The 13,963-nt window shown below is 38.6% G+C and overlaps 1 long non-coding RNA gene across 1 annotated transcript in view; it reads left to right on the top strand.

Moving 5' to 3' along the window:
* The first annotated feature begins 964 nt into the window (after nucleotides 1-964).
* Nucleotides 965-13,963, top strand: part of LOC127549000 (uncharacterized) — a 33,821-nt gene continuing 20,822 nt past the window's right edge. Inside the window, exons 1-2 of the long non-coding RNA XR_007950500.1 lie at nucleotides 965-1,061; nucleotides 1,550-1,690. This is a non-coding gene — a long non-coding RNA (uncharacterized LOC127549000). The remainder of the gene's footprint in view (nucleotides 1,062-1,549; nucleotides 1,691-13,963) is intronic.

Genomic DNA, 13,963 nt, shown 5'->3' with positions numbered 1-13,963 from the left:
CTCATCTTCTTGAGTTCAAACCTGACCTAGCTGTGTGACCGTAGCCAAGTCATTTAATCCTTTTTGCCTCAGTTCTTCATCTATGAAATGAGTTGGAGAAGAAAATGGCAAATCACTCCAGAATCTCTGCCAAGAAAATCTCAAATGGGAGTTGGACAATTGAACAACGGAAAATCACTATAGAGTATTAGAATGGGAAGAAATCTCAAATGTCTTAGGTTCATAGATTTAGATTTGAAAGGGACTTTAGAGGTAATTTAATTCAACTCCTTCATTGTATAAATCAGAATATTAGGGAGCAGGGAGATTAGAGGATTTGTTCAAAGTCACATAGTTAATAAATGACAGAGCTTGGATGTGAATTAGGCTTTCTGACAAATTCAGGATTCTTTCCCTTGCTCTTTGCTATGTATTTGGTCATTTAGTCCAACCTATGTCTGAAGAATAGTCTCTAAAACATCATCAATCATTGGTTAACTATCCTTTGCCAGAAGACCATCATCTGTGAGAAACTCATTACATTCTGAGGTGGGACAGCCATAACTTAAGTTTTTCCTTAAAATCAAGCAGAAATAAGCTTCTTTGCAGCTTCCACCAATTGTTCCAAGTTATTTTCACTAAGGCTAAGCAGAATGAGTCTAATTTCTCTTCCAGATGACAGTCCTTAGATATTCAAAGATGACTATTATGTCTTTTCTAAGTCTTTTGTTCTTCATATTAAGCAACTCTGATATTAAACACTCCTTCACCTGATCTTTGCATGTCATGGTCTCAGTTCTCTAATGACCAAGCCTATTCCAATTCATAATATCTTTCCTAAAAGTTGTCATTCTAAATTGAATGAAATAATCCAGATATTGTGTAACTGGGACAGAAGAATGATAGGAACAGTGCTTGAAAACTTTAGGAAATCTTAAGAGAAGTATCTAATCCAATTTTCTCATTTTTTTGTAGATAAGAAAAAAATGATGCAAGAGGAAAAGCAACTTAAGAAGCTGTAAATGGATTCAAGCCAGGAATGTTCTAGGGTCATTCTGGGAGCTGGTTGTTAAATTTTTGGTGTGAGCATTTATATTCTAATATACCTCAGAAATCATCAATGACCTGATTTATTGTTTTGTTGATTGTCTAGATTTAAGAAAGTGATGGAGAAAATGTCAATGATGCAAATTATACTTAAAAGTATATAGAATATATAAAATATATAATATATATTTTTAGCACATCCTGATTTAGAGGCAATTCCTTTGCCTCCAAATCTAACATTTTATATTATATTAGGTGGCCTTTTATTATCATTTTCCTGATTTTGGACATTTATTTGCTTTTATGAATTACAAAGGACCTACATTGGGGTATGAAATCGATCAAGCAGACAGGCAATAGATGTATAAACAAAACTTACTTTAAACAAGAAGCTAATATTCTTAACATGGGAATGGCTAATGAAGATAACCTCAGCAGCCTCACCATTGATTGATTGGGGGGAGAGATATTCATTGATTCCACATCCGCAACTACTTTCCTCTTCTTTGCTTATTGTACCCAGGTTAAATTAAACAGACAACGGGCTGCTGCCGTCCATGCTAAAAAATCAGTGGGGATTGTTTTAATGGGGACCACTTTCAACTGGAAAATTGGTGCTTATATTTTTATAGCTCACCATGTGGAGTTCTTTCATCCAGCCAAGGTAGGTAGGTCACCTTTAATTATCAGGGGTGAAATCCAAATGGTGGGAACCTCATTCTATCTCATTAATAAAGCATGAATATGGAAATTCATGTCCTGGAATCTGGGACTATGGAAAACACCCCTGCATATGTGGAATGGTTTATTTAGATCTGAGGGCAAAGAACATTTTTAATTCTGAGAGCTAGGGAGATGGTTGTGAATTTCAAACACAGAGCATCATTGCATGACAGGCTGGTTAGCAACCCAACCAAGGAGGAATCAAGAATCTTTTCGACATGAGAATAGGGGGACTTGCCGCATCAGTAATGTTTATTAAACATTCTCTTTTAATATGGCTACTGAAAAACTGAGAGGATGCTCTATATTTTCCTCTTCTTTGAGCTATGACTTATAGAAAGTAATGAAAAAACATTAGACTTGAAATCAGAAAACCTCGGTTTGAATCTTAACTTAACTATTTAGTACCTAGTTTAAGTGTTTATAAAATGTAGTAATTGGATTTGATCAATCAATAATAAATATTTATTAAGTGTCTACTATATGCCAGGCACTTTACTAAGCAGAGGATTGCAAAAAGAGACAAAAGATATTCTAACCTCAAGGAGCTTACAATATAATGGGGGAAGATATTGAAATCAAGGCACTGGAGTCAAGAGAGATTGGGGAAGACTTTCTGTTTTACAATGAGATTTTCGTTAAGACTTAAAGGAAGCCAAGGAGATTAGTAGTTGGAGCAGAGGAGGGAGAGTGTTCCAGAAATATGAAATAGCCAGAGAAAATGCCTGGAGCAAAGAAATTGAGTGTTTTGCTTGTGCAAACTAAGGAGTCAGTATCCTTAGATCAAAGGGTCTGTGTCAGGGAGAAAAGTGTAAGAAGACTGGAAATGGAGATTTTGAAGGGCTTTGCCACATAGAACATTTTGTATTTGCTTCTAGAAGCACTACAATTAATTAAGGGGAGTAATATAGTTGGACCTCCTATAGGTCCAAAAAATCACATTAGTGACTTAATGGAGGATGGACTAGAATGGGGAAAGACTAGAGGCAGGCAGACTCACTAGCAGGCTATTTCAGTAATCAAGGCAAGAGGTGATGAGGGTCTGCAAAAAAGTGGTAACAGTGTAAGAGGAGAAAAGGGGACATATTTCAGAGATGTGACAAAAGAAAAATGTACAGGCCTGGGCAAAAGATTAGATATTAAAGATGAGAAACAGGAATCCAGAATGACTCCTAGGTTGTGAGCCTGAGGAAGGACAATGGTTCTGTCCTCTATAGTAATAGGGAATGTAGAAGAGCAGCAAAGTTTTGGGGAAATAAAATGAGTTCTATTTTTGGTCATATTGAGTTTAAGATGTCTACAGGACGTCCAGTTTGAAATGTCCAAATGTCCAACCCTCCACTTGGAGATGTGAGATTGGAAGTCAGCAGAGATTAAGGTAGGATGGGTAGATGTGAAAATCATCAGCACAGAGATAGTAATTAAATCCAGGGGAGCTAAGGAGATTGCAAAGTGAAGTAGTATAGAGGGAAAAGAGAAGGGGACAAAGGATGAAAGCCTGAGGGACACCTGGGTTAGAGGGTGTTATCTGGAGAAAGGTCCATCAAAGAAGACAGAGAAAGAGTGGTTAGTTAGGTAGAAGAACAAGGAGAGAGTGGTATCCCAAAGACCTAGAGAGAAGAAAGTATAAAGGAGAAGAGAGGAATCAATAGTGTCACAGGCTGCAGAGAGCTTACAAAGAATGGGGATTAAGAAGACATTAAATTTGGTAACTAAAATATCATTAGGAACTTTGGAGAGAACAATTTTGGTGGACTGATAAGGTCAGAAGAGAGTGAGAGGAGAGAAAGTGGAGTTAAGAGTGGAGTCAGAAAATGAGTCAGTAAAGAGGGAGATAAAAGTGGAAAAAGTAGCAATGGCAGAAGGGGCAGTCTGTTGGAGGAGATGGGATGGAAAGAGGAATAGCATGAATATTAAAGGGAAAAGTTTACTGAGTAAAGGAGGAGAGAGGGAGAGGGTTGACTGTTCTGCTTTGCACTGGAGATTCTCTACATCCTAGTTAGGATTTTGGGAGGGCAGCAGGAGGTGGAAGATGCCTTGTGGTATCACAAATGGAAGTAGTTGCTTGGGGCATATAGAAGATGCTGTCTAGCAGCCTTTCTTCAGGGGTTGCACTACACCCAGAAGGAGATGGAAGACATCAGGACACGATCTGAAGTCTTCTCACTTGAAAAAGCTGATTATGATGCAAAAACAAGAAGAGATGGACTGCCTGAGCAAATGGAAGAGACGCAGCTTGTTCATTAGCAGCCTTTCCTCAGGGGCTAGATCTCTAATGTCTTTTCCTGCTGTAAATCCAAATAACATATGGAAGATATATAAGCTTCGTCCTTTAATAGGCTGAGATGATCTCATCGTGGTACTTTCTGGAATCAAATGTATTCTGGATCAAAATTGTATTTACTTAAATTATTTGTAACCTTTGAAACAGCATCTAAGTGCTGGACTTAGAGGTTCACAGTTTTGATTTTTCCACAGTTGCTTTCTTCAGACATTTCTATTCCTTCTGCAAGACAATATTATAAGCTTGGATACGAAGAAAATAATATTGCAAGGGGCAGAAGAGCTGATCAAGAGAGGTCCTGACCAATTTGATAGTCTATAATCAGTCTGATGAATTTTGAGAGCTACTGATTCTTTCTCTTGGATCCCATCAGAAAGTGACCATTTGTATTGCCATTTTGTAGGAAGCTACAGTCAGCTTTGGACTGGTATCCAAGGTTATAGGCTGGTTGGAAGTCAGAATTTTTATCATATGAACCACCCCTCTCTGTGTTCTCTAAAAACAAGTTAATATGTAAAGAAGGGAAAGGGACCTGTATGTGCCAAAATGCTTGTGACAGCCCTGTTTGTAGTGGCTAGAGGCTGGAAATTGAATGGATGCCCATCAATTGGAGAATGGCTGGGTAAATTGTGGTATATGAATATTATGGAATATTATTGTTCTGTAAGAAATGACCAGCAGGATGAATACAGAAAGACCTGGAGAGACTTACATGAACTGATGCTAAATGAAATGAGTAGAACCAGGAGATCATTATACATGGCAACAAGATTATACGATGATCAATCCTGATGGACTTGGATATCTTTGGCAATGAGAGGATCCAAATCCGTTCCAATTGATCAATGATGAACAGAACCAGCTTCACCCAGAGAAAGAACACTGGGAAATGAGTGTGGACCACAACATAGCATTTACACTCTTTCTGTTATTGTTTGCTTGCATTTTTGTTTTTCTTCTTTCTTGTTCTTTTTACCTTCTTTCTAAATTCGATTTTTCTTGTGCAACAAGATAACTATATAAATATGTATACATATATTATATTTAACATATATTTTAACATGTTTAACATATATGAGACTACCTGAAATCCAGGGGAGGGGATGGGGGGAAGGAGGGGAAAAGTCGGAACAGAAGTTTTTGCAAGGGTCAATGTTGAAAAATTACCCATGCAAATGTTTTGTCAATACAAAGCTATAATTTTAAAAAACCAAGTTAATATAACAGCTTGTCCTTTTCCTTTTCCTCCCTACATTTTCCCTAGTTGGAGGACAGATTGGAGTTCAACCAGAGCCCAACTGATCAGGCCTTTGTTGTAAAGGAGGAGGACCCTGGGCAAACATCTTTCCCTCCCCTTCAATCCCACCCCCCTCCCCAACTCCATCCCATAATCTGGTAATGGCTGTTGTGGGGCAGACATACAGGCAAGCTCCATAAATTTACTTATATGACATGAGGAGAGCTTTTGACTGAACTTTCCAAGCCCAAGTGATGGCACTGCCAGGGCATAGACAGATTTCTTGCAATAGCTTGTGGAAACTGTGTATGTGCTCAGCCCCAAAGCAGCACTGCGGGACAGCACTTTCCTGAACTCCAGGCATCTGTATAGAGGGAGGGAATTTTAACCACTTTGTCACTGTGAATCAGAATCTAGTTGTCTAGATAAATAAAGTACCTTTCCTGAGTAGCAGCAGCCCTGAGGATTGCCTGGTGGGTGAGCAGAGAGTTCAGAGATTGGACATTCTGGAGGAAGAAAGGCATTTCCTGCTGCCTCCTGGGGAAAAAAAAGAATGGCCAGATGGTTCTCACTCTGGAGGAGCGGAGAAGGGGAACTCTGACCTGAGGAAAGGAGGGACTGAACTTGGCCCCATACTGTGACAGGGGGTTAGTCAAACCTTGTGGGTCTGGCAGGGAGTGCCCCCCCCACACGATTGTCTTTTAGAGACATTTTATTGCCACCACCGTTACTACTGCCAACTGCTACTACTACTATTGTTGCTGACACTACCACCATCACCACCAAAAACAATCAAAACCAGTTCTTCTTTTTCTTCTTTCTTTCTTTCTTTCTTTCTTTCTTTCTTTCTTTTTTCTTCTTTCTTTCTTTCTTTCTTCTTTCTTTCTTCTTCTTTCTTTCTTTCTTTCTTTCTTTCTTTCTTCTTTCTTTCTTTCTTTCTTTCTTTCTTTCTTTCTTTCTTTCTTTCTTTCTTCTTTATTTCTCCTTTCTTCTCTTTTTTCTTTCTTCTCTTCTCTTCTTCTTCTTCTCTTTTTTCTTTCTTTTCTTCCCTCCTCCTCCTCTTTTTTCTTTCTTTTCTTCCCTCCTCTTCCTCCTCCCCTCCTCCTCTTCCTCCTCCTCCTCTTCCTCCTCCTCCTCTTCCTCCTCCTCCTCTCCTCCTCCTCCTCTCCTCGTCCTCGTCCTCGTCCTCCTCCTCCTCCTCCTCCTCCTCCTCCTTCTCCTTCTCGTCCTCCTCCTCCTCCTCCTCCTCCTCCTCCTCCTCCTCCTCCTCCTCCTCCTCCTCCTCCTTCTTCTCCTTCTCGTCCTCGTCCTCCTCCTCGTCCTCCTCCTCCTCCTCCTCCTCCTCCTCTTCCTCCTCCTCCTCCTCCTTCTTCTTCTTTTCTTCCTTCTCCTTCTTCCTCTACTTCTACTTATAGTATATTTTTATATTTACAATGTACTTAAGATTTGCAAAGGTTCACAAACACATTTTACAAATATTATTTCATTTTATTTCCACAGCAACCCATAGTAGCGTAGGGGCTATTATTAACTCCATTTTGCAGGTGAGTAAACATCTTTTACCAACAAAGCCAAAAGATATTAAGGGACTTCCTTATAGTCACCCATATAGTAAGTATCTGAGGCAGGATTTGAATCCAGGTCTTCCTGACTCAAGGACCAGCACTATAATCTGGGGCCACCTAACCTTTATGCTTTCTCTAGGGTAAAATAAAGAGTATTCTGTTCATGAAGCTTTTCTGCTTCAGCTTTTTTTTTCTGACACTTTATTCCATTCCCTCAGCTTCTAGTGCCTCCTCTCACCAAACTACCCTGTATTTATTTTTATATACTTTGCATATGCTATTAGATAGACATGTTGTCTCTCCTAATAGAATGAAACCTCTTTGTGAGCAGGGACTGGTTCATTTGTCTTTGAAACAACTGCTAGAACAGTGCTAGAACAGTAGCTATTATTAAATGCACATTGCTTGATTAATTGATCCAAAGAGATGCACAATGCCTGAGATCTGTGCTTTGTGGGAAGTCACATTATTTCATCTTGTATTCATTGTGTCGTTGCATACTTGCATTTGCTCTCTCTACTTTAGATTTCTTCTCTTGCATTCCCCTAGTCATTCTATGACATAAGTACAGAGCATTAACCTCCTTACACTAGAAATCCCACCAAAGGATGAGCCCCAAGTCCCACTGTGATGTCCATAGCTGATGATGCATTATGTACTGGCTTCAAGTAGGTTCTCACTACAAAGTTTCAGTCCGCAAAACAGTGATTCAAGTGTCTTTAACTTAGTTTGGTCCCTGTACCAGGAACTCTTTAGGACTTAGTGGGCAATGAAAAACATTGCAAAATGTATTATAATTTGATTCCAATTAGAGTCACAAAGCATAGAAGATTATCTTCGATCTAGTCTAATTTAAGTCAGGCTACACTTTTGACTCTCAAAATGGCATTTTATCTAACATGCTATTACCCCTGAGCTTCTTATATTCAAAGTACTGTCTGCCTCTTCTTCCAACTGGCTGGTTCCTCCCTGAGCCCTTCCTTAAAGAATCATAGCCAGGCCAGCAGGAAATGCTCTGGACTTTCTGAATTTTCTCTCTACTATGCTCCCTACTGTCAGTCTTTTCTCCTCCCCTTCCAAATTTCATCTTCCTGTTATATGTTGTCTTCCTCTATAAAAATAGAAGCTCCTTGAGCATAGGGACTGTCTTTCTGTTTGTATTTGTAACTTGCTTTAATCACTAATTGGGCATTGCCTCAATCAACTTGAGACCTGTTAAGGACCTCAACTTTAAAAACCAAGGCCTTTCATTGCATCCAGGGTCATCTACAGTCATCCTGATCTATATCTGGCCATTGGACCCAGCTGGCTCTGAAGGAGAGAGTGAGGCTGGTGACTTTTCACAATCCTCCATCACTTAAATCCAATTCACTTCCATGTCATGGTATCACCTCCCTGATATCATAGAACAAACAACAGAAATTTTCCTTCTCTTTGTGGGATTAGGAGCATGGAAATCCTCCACCCTCTCTCTCTGGCAATCTGGAAAATCCATGTAAAATGTTTCGACCCTCCTTCAAGTCAGAGAAGTTTGAATTATTGTGATATGAAAAGATAAAACATGTTGATATCATACAACACTGTACATATCTATTATGCATTTCTGAGTTTCTAAACTTTTTTTGTGTCATCTGTGAGTCTTTTTTGCATCATAACAAAACTCTCCCAAAATTCCCATTTAGAATTCCCATTTAATTTCTTATGCTAACTCTCATCATATTGAAATGTGATGGGAAAAGGATAACTGCATTCCCAGTACTTAGCAAAGTGTCTTGAAGATAGTTACTTAATAAATGCTTCCTAAAGCTAAGAACATCCTGAAGTGGAACAGCTAGTGACCCAAGACTGGGGCCAATGTTTTTAATTCTAGTGTTCACTAAAAATGCATTAGTGATGAAAAGTGATTCATATTCTATATATACTACCAGTGCTATCCTCATTAGGTAACTTGGTGCAGAGGAAAGAGTGCTAGACTTGGAGTCAGAAAACTTCTAGTTTAGAAGACATCTAACACTATCTGTGTGGCTACTGGAAATTCTCTTCACCTGCCCATGAGCCTCACTCCCTTATTTGTAAAATGAAGTTAATAACTGCCATGTTTTCTTTCCAACTAAGATGATATATGCAAAGGATTTTTCAGTCCCTAAGGTGCTCTATTCTACTCTCAATGTATTTTTTCTTGATTTAGACAGCCTTACTCTATCCCCAATTTTTAGAATTCCTGGACAGCTCCTCTCAGCTCTCAGCCTCAAGCAGTGGGATGGTTAGTGGGGCACGACTTTATTTAGCTTTCCATCAGTTTATTTTCCTTTTTCCTCTTTGCCAAAGCAAATCCTTTAACCACAATGTTTTGGTAGATGGGAATAGCAGAGACATCATTGTTCTCTTTTCCAAATGCAGTTGATTTTTCATAAACTCCTTCTGTCAGTACTTATGAGCACCTGGACTAATTATTCTGCTTCTCTGATTAACAGTCTTACCCTCCAGTTTCTAGGGAATTAAAATTGAGGACTCCTAACAAACTGAGCCAATAATTTAGGGAGGTGACATAGTCACACAGCAGGATTTTAACATAGAAAGGAACATGCAAACAGGAAGAGCAGTGTGATATATGAAAGAAGGAAAGAAATAAGCCTTTCCTAAGCACCTGTGCTAAACATGATACAAATTTATCTGCATTTGATCCTCACAGCAACCTTGGAAGGCAGATGTTATTATCCCAGTTTTACAAGTGAGAACATGAGGCAGATAGAGATTAAGTGACTTGCCTAGAGTCACACAACTACTAAGTGTCTATGAGACTGGATTTGAACTCGTCTCCCTGACTCCAGGCCCACTGCTCAATCCACTGTGCATCTTAGCTGCCTCACAAAAAGCAGTAGTTGGGATTCAAAGCCCACTGGGCAAGATGACCTCGGATGTACATATCTGGGAGATAGTGTTCTTATTCTTTTTTAAAGGTAGAGAGGATTTGGACTTTTAATTTGTCATTTCCCTTCCACCTTTGCAATTTTATTAACGATATAAGCTTTTGCTATTAATCTTTGTTCTTGAGAACACCTTCACTTAGAGGAAGTATTTGAGGTGATTGCCTCCAGTCAGACGCTAAAATTCTTACCCATAGGCCTTCAGGGGACATTGAGGGGATTCTGGGTTCTAGGAAACATTCTACACCACCTTTTTTTTTTAAAATAATTTTTTATTGACAGAACCCATGCCAGGGTAATTTTTTACAACATTATCCCTTGCACTCACTTCTGTTCCGATTTTTCCCCTCCCTCCCTCCACCCCCTCCCCCAGATGGAAAGCAATCCTTTACATGTTAAATAGGTTACAGTACATCCTAGATACAATATATGCTACACCACCTTTTTTGCTATTTCTTTCCATTCCTCTCTTGAGGCTATCAAAAAAAGAATAAAACTACTCCAGGCCTTTTGTTTGTCCTATTTAATTTTGTTGGGGATCTTTAAACACATTAAGATTTTCAAGGTATACTGGTCTCTTTTCCCCCTTTAGCATGCAAGTGCTTGAGGTATAATTAGGGATAGTGACAGTTTCATTTTGGGAGTTTGAAAATTTGTTCTTTGGGAAGGAGTGGTCAAGAAGCATTAAGTTCTGAGTTCTAGAAGCTCCTACTAGCCTGGAGAGGCTTCAAGAATGGACTCTACAGTGGACTATATACTCTCATTTTTGGATTAATATTGGGGACTCTCATTACCAGGAGGCTGAATATCATGAGATTAATATTTTCTAGCCCTAGCAACCCATGCAAATAACCAATTAAATCAAGGAGGGGTTACCTGTGGAGGAGTGGCCACACCATTGTTAATATGGGAATTAATAAGTACATAACCAGGAATTAATTTGAGGGCAAAGACTGTTTTTCCTTTAGTCTTCAGGTCCACAGTATCTGCCAAAATACTTTTTCTATGCAGCCATACTTAATAAAAGCTTGCAGAGTAGAACTGAACTGAATGAAGTAAAACAACTTAACTCATAGGCCAGCAATGGGGTCACCAGATTTTGATTTCACCATAAATTTCAGAGCTATGTGGACCAGTGAGAGAGACCAGCCTGGGTCTCTACTCTCAGGATCAGGGTTAAAAAAATGTAGAAGATTACATTATTCTCATCATTCTAGCCATGGAACTTTCTCTAGAATCGCCAAGTCCAGGACAACAGAAAGCTTGTGTACAGATTCTCTGATTTTTTTTTCCTCCAGGATTGAAATCCTGAAACTGAATCATATTCTGATGCCTTTGCTTCTTTTTTGCATTTTAAACCTTCTTTTAATGTACAGAGTTCTGTTTTACTTTTATGTTTTTTTTCCTTGGCTTGGTAATTATTTGTTTTTCTCTGTCTCTCTAACCCAGACTCATTATATTTTACTGTGATCTATTAAATTCTGCCTCTATGTCCATTTAGCCCCTGTTTATATCAACAACCCTCACTACTAGTAGGCCTTTCTCTACACTTGGGGTCTTTCTTTACATAGGCACAAATATCTTCATGTTTTTAATGAGACTATTTGCTTTTTCATCTCTAAGTTATTGTGCATAAATTATTGGCCATTTCTTTCCTATTCTTTTGTTTTTTATTATAGTCTTTCCCCTTAAATTGCATTCACATCATTAACACAAATACTATACCAATACAGTGGGACCGCTATAATAATCAGTATTATATTGCATTTAATTTAAAAAAATGCTTCTACACTATTTTCTTTCTTTGATTCATCAAACTTTCTTTTGAAGTAATGTACATTTAATTCAATTCAACAACATGCTTCTTCTGTACCTAGTAGTATGTTAGGTGCTCTGGGGAAGATATTTCCTGCCTTCAAGAAGCTTGGTGGTATTCAGTTATTTCAGTCATATCTAACTCTTTGTCAAAGATAGTTGAGTTGTTTGCCATTTCCTTCTCAAGACATTTTATAGATGAGGAAACAGGTAAGTAACATTCCAGAGTCACAAAGCTAGTAAGGATCTAAAATATGATTTGAACTCATAAAGATGAGTCTTTCTGACTTAGGTTCCAGTTAAATACAGATGTTTAAACATTTGGTACAGAGACTTCCTGCCTCCTCGTATGCAGCTAAACTAGTAATGTGTCTATGAAGCAATAATTACTTCTATTTGACCTCATAGTATTTCATTGATAGGCATCTGTATGGCATAATACATATAATCCTGGACTTGAAGTTAGGAAGATTTGAGTTCAAATTCAGATTCTCTTAATAGCGGTGTAAACATAGGGGCAAGTGTAAACTTCTATCTCAGTTTCTTTTTTTGATAATAAAAATAGTGCTTGCCTCCCAGTTTGTTGGGAGGATAAAATGAAATAACATGTGCAAAGTGCTTTGTAAACTTTAAAGTGCTATAGAAATGCTAGCTATAAATGTTGGCAGTGGTGACGATGATGGTGATGATGGTGGAGGAGGACCAGGAGAAGGAGGAGGAGGAGGAGAAAGAAAAAGAAGAAGGATAAGAAGGAAAAAGAGGAAGGAGGAGGAGGAGAAAGAAGAAGAAAAAAGGAAAAAGAAGAAATAATAGTAATTGTAATAGTAACAGTAGTAGTAGTTGTCGTTGAGTCATATTTAAATTTATGTTTTGTTGGCAAAGACATTGGAGTAGTTTGTCATTTCCTCGAGTGTATTCCCATTTTATAGATGAGAAACGGAGGCAATTTTTTTGCAGTTATACAGCTACTAAGTATCTGAAATCACATTTGAACTCATATCTTCCAGCCTCCAAGTCTGATACTTTATCCATCTGCCTGCCCATAGCAGTGATGGTAGTGGTGGTGATAGTAAACAAAGTGTTCAGATCCCCACTTGCATAGATCCAACTAAGCGCCGAACAGGGAGTAACTGGCACATCAAGGTTAAGGGCCACATAAAGTGATCTCACTGACATGATGAAATCTTCCCCACATATACCCATCTGCCCACCTTCCTTTCTGCTAGTTGAATGACTCTTGCTTGGCCATTTGGATTTGTTTGCATTGATCAACTCTCAGACTTTAGTGTACATATTATTATGGCATCCTGGATGCCATAATTGTAATCAGGAAGACCTTGGTTCAAATCCTGCTTCTGATATTTTTTGGATGCCCTAGTCAACTTCCTTAACCTCTCAGCTTCCATCTCCTCATGTACAAGATACAGTATATAATAGCACCCATTTCAGGATTATTCTGAGAACCTGTTGGGATAATATATGTAAAGTGGCTCATAAATCTTAAAATATTATATAAACAACATCCATCACTAATACCCATTTGGATCACTACTTGGACCTTCTTCCCTTCCTCACCTCATCCCTTAGGCTTCTTTTTTTCTGCCACGTGCTCCAATCACCACATTACAAACCTGGGTTAGTAAAACTGCCTGAGGATCAGGGTTCTGGTCCATTTATTTTTCTAGGTAACTGAAGGTTAAACAAGATAAGCATTTTGTTTTCATGCTTCTTATTAAAAAACAAAACAAAGCAAAATCCTTTCCAAAATGTCTTTGTTCCCTTTCACTGAAGCCTCTTTAAGTCCGTCTGATGAATGCTCATGAATATGCCTTTGATGATTCAGGATCTTTGACACATGTTATTCTGGGAACAGAATATACCACATGCACTGTACATGCAATGCTGGGAAGAGAGCCTTGTTTGCTGGCCAGTAGTGGATGTTACAGGAGCACTGAATGTAAGTGATTTCTTGACCTCTGGTGCTTTTAAAGAAGCACTCATTCCAAGGGTTTCATTTTAAGCAAATAGATATTGGTTCCTCCATAAGATGATCCCAATCTGCTCTTCTCTCCTTGCTTCATTCATTTCTTTTCCTGAAGCTTTTCCAGCTATGTTAATCCCAAACACAACTCTGCATTCCCATTCCAAGGCTTGGAGTCATACTTTCTGTAATGGAACTCTCCTTCCTACCCCTTTCTGCTGCAATGGAGAGAGCCCTGAGCCTGAACTCAAGAAGACTTGGATTCAAACTTGGTCTCAGACTCTGACTTGCAGTGTGATTCTGGGCAAGTCACTTAATTAACTTCTGTCTACTTCAGTTTCTTCAGTTATAAAATAAAGATCATAATAGTACCTCCATCCCAGGGTGGTTATGAGAATCAAATAA

The sequence above is a fragment of the Antechinus flavipes genome, chromosome 2 (genome assembly GCF_016432865.1).
Source record: "Antechinus flavipes isolate AdamAnt ecotype Samford, QLD, Australia chromosome 2, AdamAnt_v2, whole genome shotgun sequence".
NCBI classification, from domain to species: domain Eukaryota; kingdom Metazoa; phylum Chordata; class Mammalia; order Dasyuromorphia; family Dasyuridae; genus Antechinus; species Antechinus flavipes.
This window is presented reverse-complemented; position numbering and strand designations above follow the sequence as displayed.